Source organism: Pinus tabuliformis, chromosome 1_1 (genome assembly GCF_031772625.1).
Source record: "Pinus tabuliformis cultivar Carrire ecotype Pingquan chromosome 1_1, CPIR1, whole genome shotgun sequence".
In the NCBI taxonomy this organism is placed as follows: domain Eukaryota; kingdom Viridiplantae; phylum Streptophyta; class Pinopsida; order Pinales; family Pinaceae; genus Pinus; species Pinus tabuliformis.
This window is the reverse complement of record NC_142297.1, coordinates 471,135,805-471,150,293: the sequence shown is the minus strand read 5'-3', so window position 1 is coordinate 471,150,293 and position 14,489 is coordinate 471,135,805.

Here is a 14,489-nt window from a genome sequence, read left to right as displayed (position 1 = left end):
CTCCTCTTGGCCACAGTGTCGATCCTTCCTGGCTAAGAAAGATGACCAAGCACTACATAGGTATGTTTTTCCCCTCTGCCTCTGCCCTGGCCCTCCTGGCTCAAAACAATGACACAGGCCCTCTGCGTCACTTATTCTCTGTTGCTTCTGCACTGGAACAATGTTGTCTCTTGGGACAACTGCTACTGCTACAAATTTCTAATCACTGTTGGTGCCTCCAGTCCTCCTGTGATCTGCAATGCTCCAATACCATGTTGAAATTTCTAAGTCTGGCACGTCATAAATCCCTACTATATTGTCTGGTTTATCTTCTCCTACTTGTTCTTTTCATTAACAAGTTATTTATAAATATAAATACCGAAAATAAACACAAATAAAGCCTTAACGCATATACAGATTAGCAACTAAAATAACTAAGACAATCACACAAGGAACACTGTTATTTTTGGACAATCGTCCCTAAAAAAACCCAATGCGAGAAAACCGATGCAACAAATATCAGGGTTTTATTATTATGCAGTTTTTGAATACAACTAGGGTGCCAGAAATGGCTGACCCAACAAAGAATGCCCTTGACAGAAGTACCTCTCCTCAAAGACAGATATTCTGACTAGTGAACGAATGATCGATCCCACAACAACTACGACAGCTCCTTAGCTGACAGCAAAAGCTTCTCCACTTCTCTACGTCACTCAGCGAAGGACTGCACCACCCTTCCCAGCTCAAGTCTGCCCCACGAAAATCTCCAACCCTACGTCAGCTATGCTAGCCTCTGCACGGCCACTGATGCCTCTGCATCAGCCCTCTGGCCCTTTGCATCACCCACGCTAGCCTCCTCAGCCTCTGCATCAGTCCCAGCTGCCTCTACGTCAGCCTTCCCAGGCTCTGCGCTGTCTCTCAGGTACTATCTCTGCCTCTCTTCTATGTATTCTCGGCCTCGTGCCGAACTGTCCCTCGCTAAAACAAATCACTGGTTGGATTCTCTCAACAAACCCCACTCTAGAAAATCGAACTGACTGATCAATTTGGTGTATCTCCAACTGACCCTCAAGCCTCCTCTTATAATTTTCCTGTTGAGTCATCAATGGACGAGATTAAGTCCCTAATCAATGGCTGAGATTAGATTTGGCTTCATCCATGTCATTTAGAATATTCTCACCCAGTTTTATATTAATGCCCATTAATATTTTAATTTTTCTAAGTTTAGACTTAGGAACCCCATTAAAAATATTAATTATTTTAATATCTCTCCAACCAGGTGGAATTTCCCCAAATGGTTTCTGGGTCTTGGAGATCTTATGTGCTTTAGCCTCTCCACCAATTCTCATGGCTAGAGCACATTCGATGCTACCATAAATCAACATTGAGCCCCAAGCAGTTAATTAAAAAAAATCATAAAAAGGAAAAAGGCATAAAAGAAGGGTGAAGAAATCAAAGTCGTAGCACCTCATGTACCATGATTGATCCCTCCTACACATTAAAAACCAAAGTGTAGGCTTCCCTCTTGTTAGCTACCCTTGTACCCCAGCTCGTGACCCAAGGCTGCCCCTTCTCATTCCCTACTTCATTCACCTATCTACCACATGCCACCACCTTTTGATGGATGTACCTTGATTATATTATCCCCTTTTAGAAACAGAAACCACCTAATAGGGTGCTTGGTTAACCCCATTTGGAGTTTAGGAGACATTGGCACATCCTGAAGCCCATTATGGAAGGGCAAGCCATTATAAAGTCCCCACCTATGGTCCTTGATTAGGTAAGCTCATTTACTCGATTTCTCTAATTACTTGTTGTACTGGAAGGCTAGGGGACACATTAGACCTTATGCAAGATTGCAAATGGTTTCCATTTAGGGTTTGGTCTCCCTATATGGGGTCCTAATCCTCCAGAGGGCTACATTAGCACATGTAGGGTGAGCATTGAGAGCCATGGGCCTCCACAGCAACAGATTGCACTCCATGGATCTCCACAGCCATTCAAAGATTGCTTGTGGTCCACTTATTGGACGAGGAGGATGCACCTGATCCATCATGCCTAGCTGGCCCCAAATCTACACCATACACTTGGCAGATGATACAGGACTTCCACGATAATGTGGCATCACCTATACCATCATCCTATCCCGTGCAGGCAATCTATAACATCTTCGATTTGTTTGGAGACCCATGAGGACACTTGTGTGCCCCCACACGTCATTTGGAGCACCACAGTTATTACAAGGGACCAACCCCTTGTCCACCGCCTTAGAGGGTCCTTCTCTTCATTATGGCACCCATGGCCCTCATTAGGCCTCTTAGAGAGCCCTACGACATGCATAGATTATTATTTGACCTCTTGAAAAGCTTATTTTTTCATTTATTAGCTAGTTTGGTGGGCTTGTCACCAGAAGTTGAATTATTAGAACATTATTTTATTTTTGGGGCTTATGTAGGCCAAGGAGGCTAATTCAAACTCCTAATTTGTGTATAAATACTAGTGAGATGAGATCATTTTCTCATCATCACTTTGGATTGGATCTTTATCTCTCTTGAGATTTTCGCACTTTTTCTAAGGATAAATTGGAGCTTTATGGATGAGTTTTGATGTGTGGATATTGGTCTATCTTCTCTTGGAGCTTCTTTATTGTCAATTGTGAATGGTTGGATATACTCTATTACATGTAAGTACACACTTTTTATGTTATTCTTGTTTACTTTTGTCATATATGTTGGATTGGGAATTTCGTTATTCTAGGGCTAATTGTTGTATGCATTTATTGCTTAATATTGTGGCATTTGTTTCTATTATAGCGTTCCTTCAATTTATGGGCCATGTAATGTGAGTGAAATCTCCTACCTTGACAAGCCATTCCTCTTGCACATCAAAGTATACAAGTTGCAAGGTTGCTTCTTCTTGACTTAGAAGGAAAATGAAGTGATCTTGAGGCCTCCTTGACTGGAAACCAAGAAATATTACTCATAATCAACATAGACTCCATTCTCCCAAAGATGAAGGCAATGATCTACCAACGGTGGTCATTGAAAACCATATTCTTTCATCTCCTCCCAAGTCTAGCCTCATTGGGGTACCTAGGGCATCAATTTCCCGATAAGCTAGCCATAAAAAAAAAATCGATCTCCTAGGGTCTCCTGTGCTGGCGTTTTCTCTAGCTCTCCTCCAATTTTGAATACATTCTGACGGTGGACTTGGCAAAAAAGCCAAGCCCTAGCTCCAGGATCAAAACTTTCCCTGCCATCCCCAAGGCTAGTAACTCATAGGGTTAAAACAACATCTTTGAGTGAAAATACTTTCTTTGATCCTTTCCCCAACCTTGTCTAGGGTAAGAATATCATTGGTTGCTACATTCCTTCCTTGTACCCTACACTGGGTCCACTTGGCCCCGTGTGGTTCCATCCCTTTGAAAAGCCATTCTTCAAGAACCATCTGGAATACCAATTAGGGATTGGGAAACTCCTTCAAAAATCTTAACCCATAAACCTAATCCTCAAAATCCTCTCTTCCTTTCCCCAGAATACATATTACCATGCTTAGAAAGCAAGCAAGCTCCATCCTTCAAGATTTTTTGGGAAAGGGTTTGTTTGGGTTACTCATATCCATTGACTTATCATTCATTAGTGACTCCAAACATATCAGGTCTCCTCCCATCAATGAAAGTCCGTAAATAGAAGGGAGCCTTAGCTGAGGTGACATTGGTTGAGTCTCCCTCATTGCCCTTGGCCTAGAATTTGCCCTTGAGTGATCCCCCTTAGGTCCCCTACTAGTTTGAGCGGTAACATGGAGTACTCCAAGAGTTAGCATGCATGCAAGATCTTAGATAGTACCCATGGAGATGACCGATACAGGGTGATGGATGAGATCATATATTACAAGGATAGGATCTATTTAGTGCCATGGTCGCAATTGAAGAAGAAGATCCTATGAGTTGCACATGATTTTCCCTTAGTCGGGCATAATGGATTCCTTAAGACGTACAGGACGATTAGAGAGTGTTTCACTTGGCGGGGGCTCAAGGAGGACGTCTTGAGGCATGTGCGAGAGTGCAATGCTTGCCAGAGGAACAAGGGGGAGAACACTCATCTAGCAAGACTTTTGCAGCTTCTCCCCATTCCTAAGTGGAAGTGGGAGAGTATATCAATGGATTTTATCATGGGGTTGCCGACAGTTTAGGGGAGGGATTGCATTTATGTGGTGGTGGGCAGGATGACGAAGTTTGCTCATTTCTTTTCCATTCTGGCCAAGTACTCAGCTTCTTAGGTGGCCGAGTTATTTTTCAGGGAGGTATTTAGGTTGCATGGGTTGCCTAAGACTATCATCAGCGACAGGGATAGCGGGTTCATGAGTGGCTTCTAGCAGGAGCTATTTCGCCTAGTGAGGATTGAGCTCACACCCAGTATGAGTTACCATCCTCAGATAGACAGTCAGACAGTGATCATGAACAAGTGGCTAGAGGGCTACCTGTGTAACTATGTGACCAAGCAACAAAGAGCACAGGTGAAGTGGTTGTATCTTGGGGAGTACTACTACAACACCACGTACATATATCCATAGGTATGACATCATTACGTGTTCTTTATGGTTATGATGCACTAACATTTTCTGATGTGATCTTTGGAGACAACAAGGCCCCAGGGGCAAAGGATTGGGTGCAAGAAAGCCAAAATATCCTTAGAGCAGCTAAGGATAATTTACAGACTGCACAAAACCAACAAAAATTGTATGCAGACAGGGGCCAAGTGGAGAGGCCGTTTGAGGTGGGTGATTTGGTATTCTTGAGGTTGCATCCATATAAGCAGTCCACGCTCAAGAAAAAGGGGGCGGAAAATAGCAAGCCCCGCTTCTATGGACTATACAGGGTGACTAGTAGGGTAGGTGAGGTAGCGTATGAGCTGAAGCTTCTAACTAGGGGCAAAGTGCACAATGTCTTCCATGTTTCTTTCCTGAAGAAGGATTTAGGACAACATGTGACAACTACCACAAAGTTGTCTCGTCTAGATGATTAGGGGCATTTGGTTTTGACACCGGAGGCCATCTTGCAAGATAGGGAAATGATCCGGACAGGAACGCAACAAATTACAGAGATAACCATATACACAAAGATGCAACGGAAATAATACTTCATTTCATAAATGGAAAATACTGAAATATGCTTACAACCAGAAGTGGAAATAAACTAGCTAGGGCGATGGTAGCTTATCCCTGAGAAGAGATGTGATGGCTACATGCCTCTGAACTGTGTTACAATGAGGCTCGAAGGCCTATTTATTGTTGAGAAACAATGGAAAACCCTTAACATTCCAAAACCTAACCCTAGGAGATGAAACGCCAAACTGTGGGCCCCGTTTGGGGTAAATTGGTACATCAACTTCCCGAGGTCGTAACTTTGGCATATGATCTCCGTTTGACGCGTACAATAGGTCGTTAGAAAGATCTATCCGAGCACTATATTGTTGGAACGGGTAACATCGATCCATTCCATAGACCCATGTTGCCCCCGGATTCCCCAAAAAACGTCGTTTAGGGCCTCAAAACGGCTCCGGAAGTTCAGGACCCGAAAAACTGCTAAAAATAGTAAGTTGTGCTACAATTAAGGAAACTGAAAATGCTGAGAAAGACAATGGTGGGGGTCCAGGTGGACTTGGCAGGTGGCCACCAATATCCACCTGGATCATTCCTCCCCCCTTAGGAAGCAATGGTCCCCATTGCGTTGAGCTCCTCCATGAGATGAGGAAACTTTTGCTGAACTTGTTCCCTGGTGAGCCACTTGCCCTACTGAAGGAGTTGGCCTGCTTTGACAACTCGATACAGTTGGATATTCTGTTGGCGAGTGTTCTTGATCTGTGTGTCCATGATCCGATCAGTTGCAGCTTGTTCCATGCAATCTGGATTTAATTCTGTGGGTTTGAGCTGTTCTACAATGTCGGATGTGTCTAGCAATGGTGGAAAGTATGACCGAAGGCGGTCCACATGGAACACTGGGTGCAGGCCAAGGAATGGGGGAATGCTGAGCTCAAATGCATTGTCTCCCATAGCCTTAGTAATGGTGTACGGACCATATCGGCGTGGTCTCAATTTCCGATAGGCTCCAGTAAGGCGTTCCTTAGGCAAATGCAACCAGACTTTGTCGCCCACCTGAAACTTGTGTGGCACCCGATTTTGATCATGTCGCTGCTTGTACTTGGCATTTGATTTCTCAAGAATGTCATGGACCTACTGGCGAATATGTTGGATGCGCTCAATGAAGTTGGTGGCCTTATCTGTTTCGGACTGGACATGAGCTGAATTCATGTGAGTAGCTGCAAGTGGCATGGCCACATCAATGGGGCATAGTGGCTGGAATCCCAAACCCACCTGAAAAGGGCTATGGCCAGTGGAGCTGTGAAGAGCTCGGTTGTAGCTGTGCTGAACATAAGGGAGGCTCTCGTCCCATGTGCGTGGATGCTTTGAGTTATACATGCGCAGAATGTGCACAATCATCCTATTGACAACCTCTGTCTGGCCATCAGTTTGAGGATGGAAGGCTGTGGACTTCGTGAGTTTGGTGTCAAGCATTGACCAAAGACTGGACCAAAATGTGCTGAGAAACCGACTGTCCCGATCTGAGATGATAGACTGTGGGATCCCAAAGTGCACCCACACTCGTTCAAAGAAGAGTTTAGCAGTGGCTTCTGCTGTGATATTCTTCTTGCAGGCCACCATAATGGCCATCTTCGAGAACCTGTCGACGACCACAAAAACACAGTCATTTCCATGCTTAGTGGAAGGAAGGCCTGACATGTAATCCATGGAGATGGATTCCCAAGGTCGACTAGGGGTAGGCAACGGGGTATAGAGGTCGTGCTTCTTAATGGCCGGTTTGGCAATGGCACAGGCAGTGCATGATCGGATGTACTTCCCAACATCCTGTCGAAGATTCGGCCAATAGAAATAATTTTGCAGTACTGCCACTGTTTTCTCGACCCCGAAATGCCCAGCAGCCCGACTGTAGTGTGCTTCCCAAATCATCTTGGCACGCTCGCTTGAAGGAACACAAAGGTGACCGAGGTGTCATAATAGGGCATCCTGGAGGTGAAAATCTGCAACATGCCGACCCTCCAAGAGTGTCTGGTATGTGTGGCCGAATTCTGGGTCGCTTTTGTAGAGAAGTGGCCAATCAGAAGTCTCGTGCCCACAAGAGTTGAGCACGGTGGTTAACGCCATGATCGGTGGTCGACTGAGGCAATCTGCAACATTATTGGTGCTGCCCTTCTTATACTTGATATTCAAGTGGAACTGTTGCAGGTATGTAGACCACTTCTGATGGCGATCATTCTGCAATTTCCCTTGGGTCCGTATGAACTGCAGGGGTCGGTGGTCTGTGTGGATGACCGTTTCCTTCCCCAAAATGTAATGCTTCCATTGTCGAAAGGCCTGTACAATGGAATACATCTCTTTATCATAAGTGGGGTACTTCCGGACTGTGTCTGAAAGTGTTTCATTGTGATATGCCACTGGATGTCCATGTTGAGTAAGGACTGCCCCAATAGCATAGTCAGAGGCATCTGTCTCGACCTCAAATGGTTGTTGTAAATCTGGTAACGCGAGCACTGGTGCCGTGCAGAGGCGATCCTTCAACTCCATGAATGCCTTCTGTTGAGATTCAGACCAAAAGAATTTTGCTTTCGCCCCTCCCTTGGTGACTTGACACAAGGGCCAAGAAATATGAGAAAACCCCAACCTGCGGTAGAAGTTGGCAAGACCTAGAAAGCTACGGAGCTCTGTTAGAGTGGTTGGAGAGGGCCAATCCCGAATGACTTGGATCTTGGCTGGATCGACATGCACCCCCTGTTCGTCAATGATGTATCCCAGATACTGAACCTGGGTCATGCCAAAAGTGCATTTCTCCAAATTGGCACATAGCTTGTGTTGCCGCAGTGTTTGGAGAACCTGTCGGATGTGGTGGAGGTGCTCTTCCCAACTCTGGCTGAAGATCAGAATGTCATCCAAGTATACTACTACAAAGGAGTTGGTGAATGGCCGCAAGATGTCATCCATTAGCCTCATAAAGGTTGCAGGAGCATTCGTCAATCCGAAAGGCATGACCAACCATTCGAAGAGGCCCTCCTTGGATTTGAAGGCAGTCTTCCAAACATCAGAGGGTTCGATTGGTACCTGGTGATATCCTGACTTCAGATCGATCTTGCTGAAATATTTCGCCCCCTTTAGTTGGTCTAGGAGGTCATCAATCCGCGGGATCGGGTACCTATTACGAACAGTGATCTTGTTCAGCGCCCGATAGTCAATACAGAGTCTCCACGTCCCATCCTTCTTCTGTACCAACACGATCGGGCTCCCACAGGGCGATGAACTCGGACGGATGTGACCTTTCTGCAGGAGCTCCTGAATCTGCCTCTTGATTTCATTGTTCTCCAGAACGGAGCGCCGATAAATTGGTCCATTGGGTAGCGGCGCACCTGGGGTCAGATCGATGGAGTGCTTGACTTGACAGTGCAGAGGAACCCCTGCCGGGGAGGTGAAGATGTCCTCGTACTCCTCCACAATCTTGTCCATCTGTAGTTGTCGTGCAGAGGGACCCATCTGGAGGCCGCAGCCACTGTCTTCTTCTTTCCTTGAGGGCGTATCATCAGGAAAACAAATTTCCTGGTTTTGGAAATGATCTTACTGCATTGTTTTGCAGTAATCAAAGAGATGGCGGCAGGTGGTGCTACCTCTGGTACCCTGAACAACTTATTTCCCAATGTAATAATAACAGCACGGGGCCTTGATTCATACACAGCATGTCGCTTCCACAAGTATGGTTGTCCTAGTAATACATCACAAACTTCAAGGGGAGCAATGTCACACAATACCTCATCCGTGAAGGGCTTGATGTTGTATGGAAGGCGACACTGCTGGCTCATGCGAAGATCTCGTCCTTGGTGAAGCCACCCAATGGTGTATGGTTGTGGATGTGCTGTGGTCGGTAAGCCCAACCGCTTCACGACCTCTGCCGAAATGAGGTTCTTTTGACTCCCGCTATCAACAATGAACTGTATCGGGGAGCCCTTTACCCACATCTAGGAGTGGAAGAGACGCTCCTCCTCCTCTGGATCTTCGGGTTCATTTTTCTGGATCTTTGCGGTAGCAACAGTGGCGCTGGGATCCGCATCAATGATCTGCTTCCCTTTTTCATACCCCTTATCGGGTTCTGACTCAGAGTCGGAACATGCATCTGATTCTGAAACCTTTAGCTCAGCCACCAGTGACTGCTTGGCCCGACACTCACTTGTGTTGTGAGTGGAGCTCTTATGGAACTCGCACCATTTTCCAGTGTCCTTTCTCGGCTTCGCGGCGCTGTTCTTTGCTTGCAGCTTCAGCTGGTTGTCTTGGGCTGTCCCGCCTTGGCTTTGTCCTTTGTTCTGTGGTTTAGGGGCACCTTTCCCCTGCTTTGGATTCGCAGATCCAAAGTCTCGCTTCTTTTGTTTAAACTTCTGCTCGACCTTGACGGCATATCGGTATGCTGCACCGAGCGAGGGGATGTTTAGGAATTGTATTTCTTCCTGGATGTACTTGTGCGGGCAGCCACTGTATTTGAGTATCAAATGTTGCTCCGAATCCTTGATACCCAACTTTGTGTGAAGGGTATGGAAAAGATTGGTGAACTCCGGCACGTCTTTGTCCCTTCCCTGCCGCAGCGTGGTCCACTTTATGTATTCATCCTCATAGCTTCCGACAGGGTAGTACTGCTCCTTGATGGCATCCCGGAACGAATCCCAGGTGGGTGCGGCTGAAAATAGTGAGCCAGTACTTTCATCCTTCTGCTCGCAGTAGGTTTCCCACCAGTCCTTGACGTGGGGAGCTGCTTTGAGAAGAGCAAAAACAATCTTTTCCCGACTCGAAAATTCATGAACAGAAAAATAATCCTCTAGCAGATTTAACCATTTGTCTACGGCATCTGCGTCTATCTGACCCTCGAATATGGGGATTTCAAAATTAACTTGTACCTTAAAGGGTGTGGCGTTTCCAGAGTAGCTGCTGGAAGTCGATGCGTCGCTTCTGGGTAGCCGCTGAAGGATCTGGGCAAAGCTGTCCATCATCGCGTTCCGTTGTCGCTCGAGGGCTTCTTCGAGCAAGATTTTGATGGGATCTCCTGCCCCCTCGTCTTTCTTCTCGTCCGCCATGGGAGGCCGTCGGGATTTGCGAGGCTGGTCTTGCAAAGGTTCAACCAGTTCAAGCCCTAACTCCTTATATCCCGACCTTGTTGGGGACATGCAAAGAAAAACAGAGAAAAAGCAGATCGCTCTGATACCACTGATCCGGATTTAAACAGGAACGCAACAAATTACAGAGATAACCATATACACAAAGATGCAGCGGAAATAATACTTCATTTCATTAATGGAAAATACTGAAATATGCTTACAACCAGAAATGGAAATAAACCAGCTAGGGCGATGGTAGCTTATCCCTGAGAAGAGATGTGATGGCTACATGCCTCTGAACTGTGTTACAATGAGGCTCGAAGGCCTATTTATTGTTGAGAAACAATGGAAAACCCTTAACATTCCAAAACCTAACCCTAGGAGATGAAACGCCAAACTGTGGGCCCCGTTTGGGGTAAATTTGTACATCAACTTCCCGGGGTCGTAACTTTGGCATATGATCTCCGTTTGACGCGTACAATAGCTCGTTAGAAATATCTATCTGAGCACTATCATTGTTGGAACGGGCAACATCGGTCCATTCCGTAGACCCATGTTGCCCCCGGATTCCCCAAAAAACGTCGTTTAGGGCCTCAAAACGGCTCCGGAAGTTCAGGACCCGAAAAACTGTTAAAAATAGTAAGTTGTGCTACAATTAAGGAAACTGAAAATGCTGAGAAAGACAATGGTGGAGGTCCAGGTGGACTTGGCAGGTGGCCACCAATATCCACCTGGATCAGGAAAGGAGGCTCAGAAGTAGGACTATCAAAGAGTACCTAGTGAGATGGAAGGATTTACAAAAGGAGGATGCCACGTGGGAGGGAGAACAAATTTTGGAACACCCGACACCTCAGTTGCTTGAGGACTAGCAACATTTTGGAGGGGAAGGCTGTCATATCCCCAATAATTAAATTTGTCTAAGGAGCATTCCCAATTTTTGCAGTTTTGTTTCCTACTAAAATATTTTGGCACTTGGACATAGGGGTTTGGGTTAGAAGACTTGGAATTAAAATTTTGCAAAGGGAAAGAAGAAAACTTAGGAAAAGTGGGTCATGTTAACACTCAAATTAGTAGGGGTCCTAGGAGGGGATCCTTAAAGGGCAACTACTAGGTCAAGGACAACAATGGAGCAATAGCCCACTATCACCTCAGCTGAGGCTCCTTGCTCTTTACGGACTTTCACCAATGGGAGGAGACTCGGTGTAATAAGGATCACCAAAATGAATGGATCAATGATAGGATGAAAGGTGATCCTAAAAGCCTATTCACAAGAGAGGCTCAAATATATGGCTTGCTTGCTTGGAAAGCAAGATGAAAGGCTCCCAAGAAGGGCTTAAGAGAATTCCAAGGGCTAGGGTTTGAGTACATGACTTGTCAAGGAGATTCCTAGACCCTAAAATCCTTGTGGAAACTTGGATTCCAAGTGGTCTTTGTGGATTTATCTTTAAAATGTTATGGGACCACACGGACCAAGTGGACCCAGATTTAGGTCAAGGGGATGCAATTGATCAACCAAGGGTGTGCTTGACCTAATTGAGGGGGAGAAAGTGATTAAAGGAGAAAATTCTTTGAATTTGATGCAATAATCCCAATGAGGTCACTGGCCAAAGGAAACCTAGGGCAGAAAAAATCCTCAATCTAGGGCTTGCAATATCTCGAGATCCCACCATCAGATTTGCTTCAAATTTGGAGGACCTCTAGACTCTAGAGCAGCGGTAGACCAAAAATCGAAGTATTTGGATGGCTAGATTGTGAGATAAGTGATGCCCTAGGTGACCTATGTAGGCTAGGCATAGAAAGAAAGAGAGAAGATGAGAAAAATATGCTTTAAGGTCATCACCTATGGAGGGCCAATGCCTAATCCTTTGGATGAAATGGAGTTTAGGATATTTCAATGATTGGAATGGATTCTCTTAGTGAAGGAGGCCTATAAAACAATTTTGCATGGCAATTAGGGCATGGACAATTGCTTCAAGGTCTTTATACTTCAATATGCAATATGTGATGACTTATCAAGATAAAATTTCAGCAAAATGTCTCTAGGAACATTCACTTATTCAAACATGGCTCATGACATGATGCAACACTAATAAAAAACAAATTCCACCATTTCACACAAGAAAAGCAACAAATTTCAGCTTAGTATAGCAAAAATCCCCAACAACATGCATGTGACATAAGAAAAAGACAAATTAGCATTAAAAGAGCACTTACATGAGAGAACAAGTATATCCAATCATCATCATAAGCCAATATAGAAGCTCCAAGACAAAAAAGAAGAGATCAAAACATCAAAATTCATCCATCCATCCAATTGATGATGATAAAATGACTCCATCACTTCTATTTATGCACTTCCTAATGAATTTGGTTTAGCTAATTAGGCCTAATTTAGCCCCTAGAATAATCATTAGAATAATCAAGTAATAATGCTTACAAGTCATGGGATCAATGGGGCACTTCATAGTGGCATGCCCTTCCATAGTGAGCTTTGGAAGGTACAAGTGTTTCCAAGCTCAATAGGGGGTTAGCCAAGGACCCTATTAGGTGGTTTCAATCTCTAGAGGGGGTGACATATCCATGGTATATCTCTCAAATGGTAGGTGGCAAATGATATAATGATGGAACAGAGTGGGGATTAGGGAAAACATCCAGACCACATGTTAAGGAGCTAGAGTAGCTAAAATAAGGGAAGCCCACACCTAGGTATATGAGTGCAGGAGGGAGCAAATCGTGGTGCATGAGTTACCCCGACCTTTGTTTTTCCACCCTTCTTCATATGCCTTTTTCCTTTTATTGATTTTTCTATATAACTGGTCGAGGCTCCAGGGGATGAATGATGTGTACTATGTAGCAGTGAATACCCCCTTGAGGTGGGGCAACTCATTTCCCACCAGGGGTTGGGGCAATCATGGGTTCCTTAATAATGGAGGGGGCTCATCTAGGTCCCATAGGAACCAGAGCGATGGCCATGGGTAAGGGGTAGAGCTCATGTTTGGCTTTTACCCACGTGCTAAATTTGTATGTCCCGGCCATCTTTTGCATTGTGTGATACGTTTCCTGTTGAGAGTGGAAAAATTATGATTTTCTTCTCTTTTTAGTTGCATCAACCTCTAGGGAATCATTCCAAGACCAACCCAAGCTGTAGACAAGGGGAGGGGGAGGCTAACCCTATGTGGACCCAAGGGACACATGTGGACCTGGATGGGAAAATAGATGAATGGGGCTAAAATGAATGGAAGGGGAGTGATGTAGGTGGTACGGGAAGCGGGACCACGCAACCAAAATCGGGATTTCCCATGTATTGCAAACCCAAAAGCCAAATTGTTAGTAAAGGAGATCCCACGGGACTAGGATACAAGGGTAACTATGAAATTGGGCAATGAAGACAAGAAGACAAGCCTAACCCACTCTTTCTACTGAATCCCCCCACCAATCCATGTCCAAAAGTACCCATGACATGTAAGGAAAATTACTCAACTATACCAATGAAAAACCATACCTTTGGGGTTGGAAAACCCACCTTCAAACATACATTCATGACAAGTGGTTCATCGACCACATGGCTGGCTCAAGTGGCAGAGCAAATGGAACATTGAGCTATCTGGTGGCTGCAAGGGGTTGTTGGCTTCTACCTGAGGACCATCTAGGAGAAAAAATTTCTCCTATATACACTACCCACAAGTGGTGGGTAACATTTGGCTCCAACTGGGACATGAGCTCTCGGAAAAGTGCGCGAAGCTACTCGAACGGGAGGTCATGAGAACACCAACAATCTCTTGGTTACCATAGACCTGTTACTTGCCCATACAGAGACTAAGCACACAAGAAAGCATGTTTTTGTGGTGTCTTATGATCACCCATGCTTAGTATTAGGTCGTAAAAATCAATAGGAAAAAAAAGATATGCAAATTTAATCTAAATGCAACTTAATCTATCATGAGAAATATCATATGATGTTAGTTCTAATGAGAAAATAAGCATGCAATGCATCCTACCCTAACATGCATATAGTAATGCTAATACTAAGTGTAATCATAAAGCCAGTGCAACCAACATATCATCATATCAATATACATGTGCCTGCCAGTGTGATTACTTATGTAGCAAATCCCAAATCAAATGCAAACCCAAACACATTGGGGATGATGTGGGGGAAAATATGGTTTCCATGTGAGGTAAGAGGAATCCCTAAGAGAAGAAACATGAGGCCTTCCCTCTAAATACACAATGGTGGAATGAATGATTATCCTTCAGAAATTCTTATCATAATCACTGTTCAAAATATTGTGCTTTGTAGATGCCACA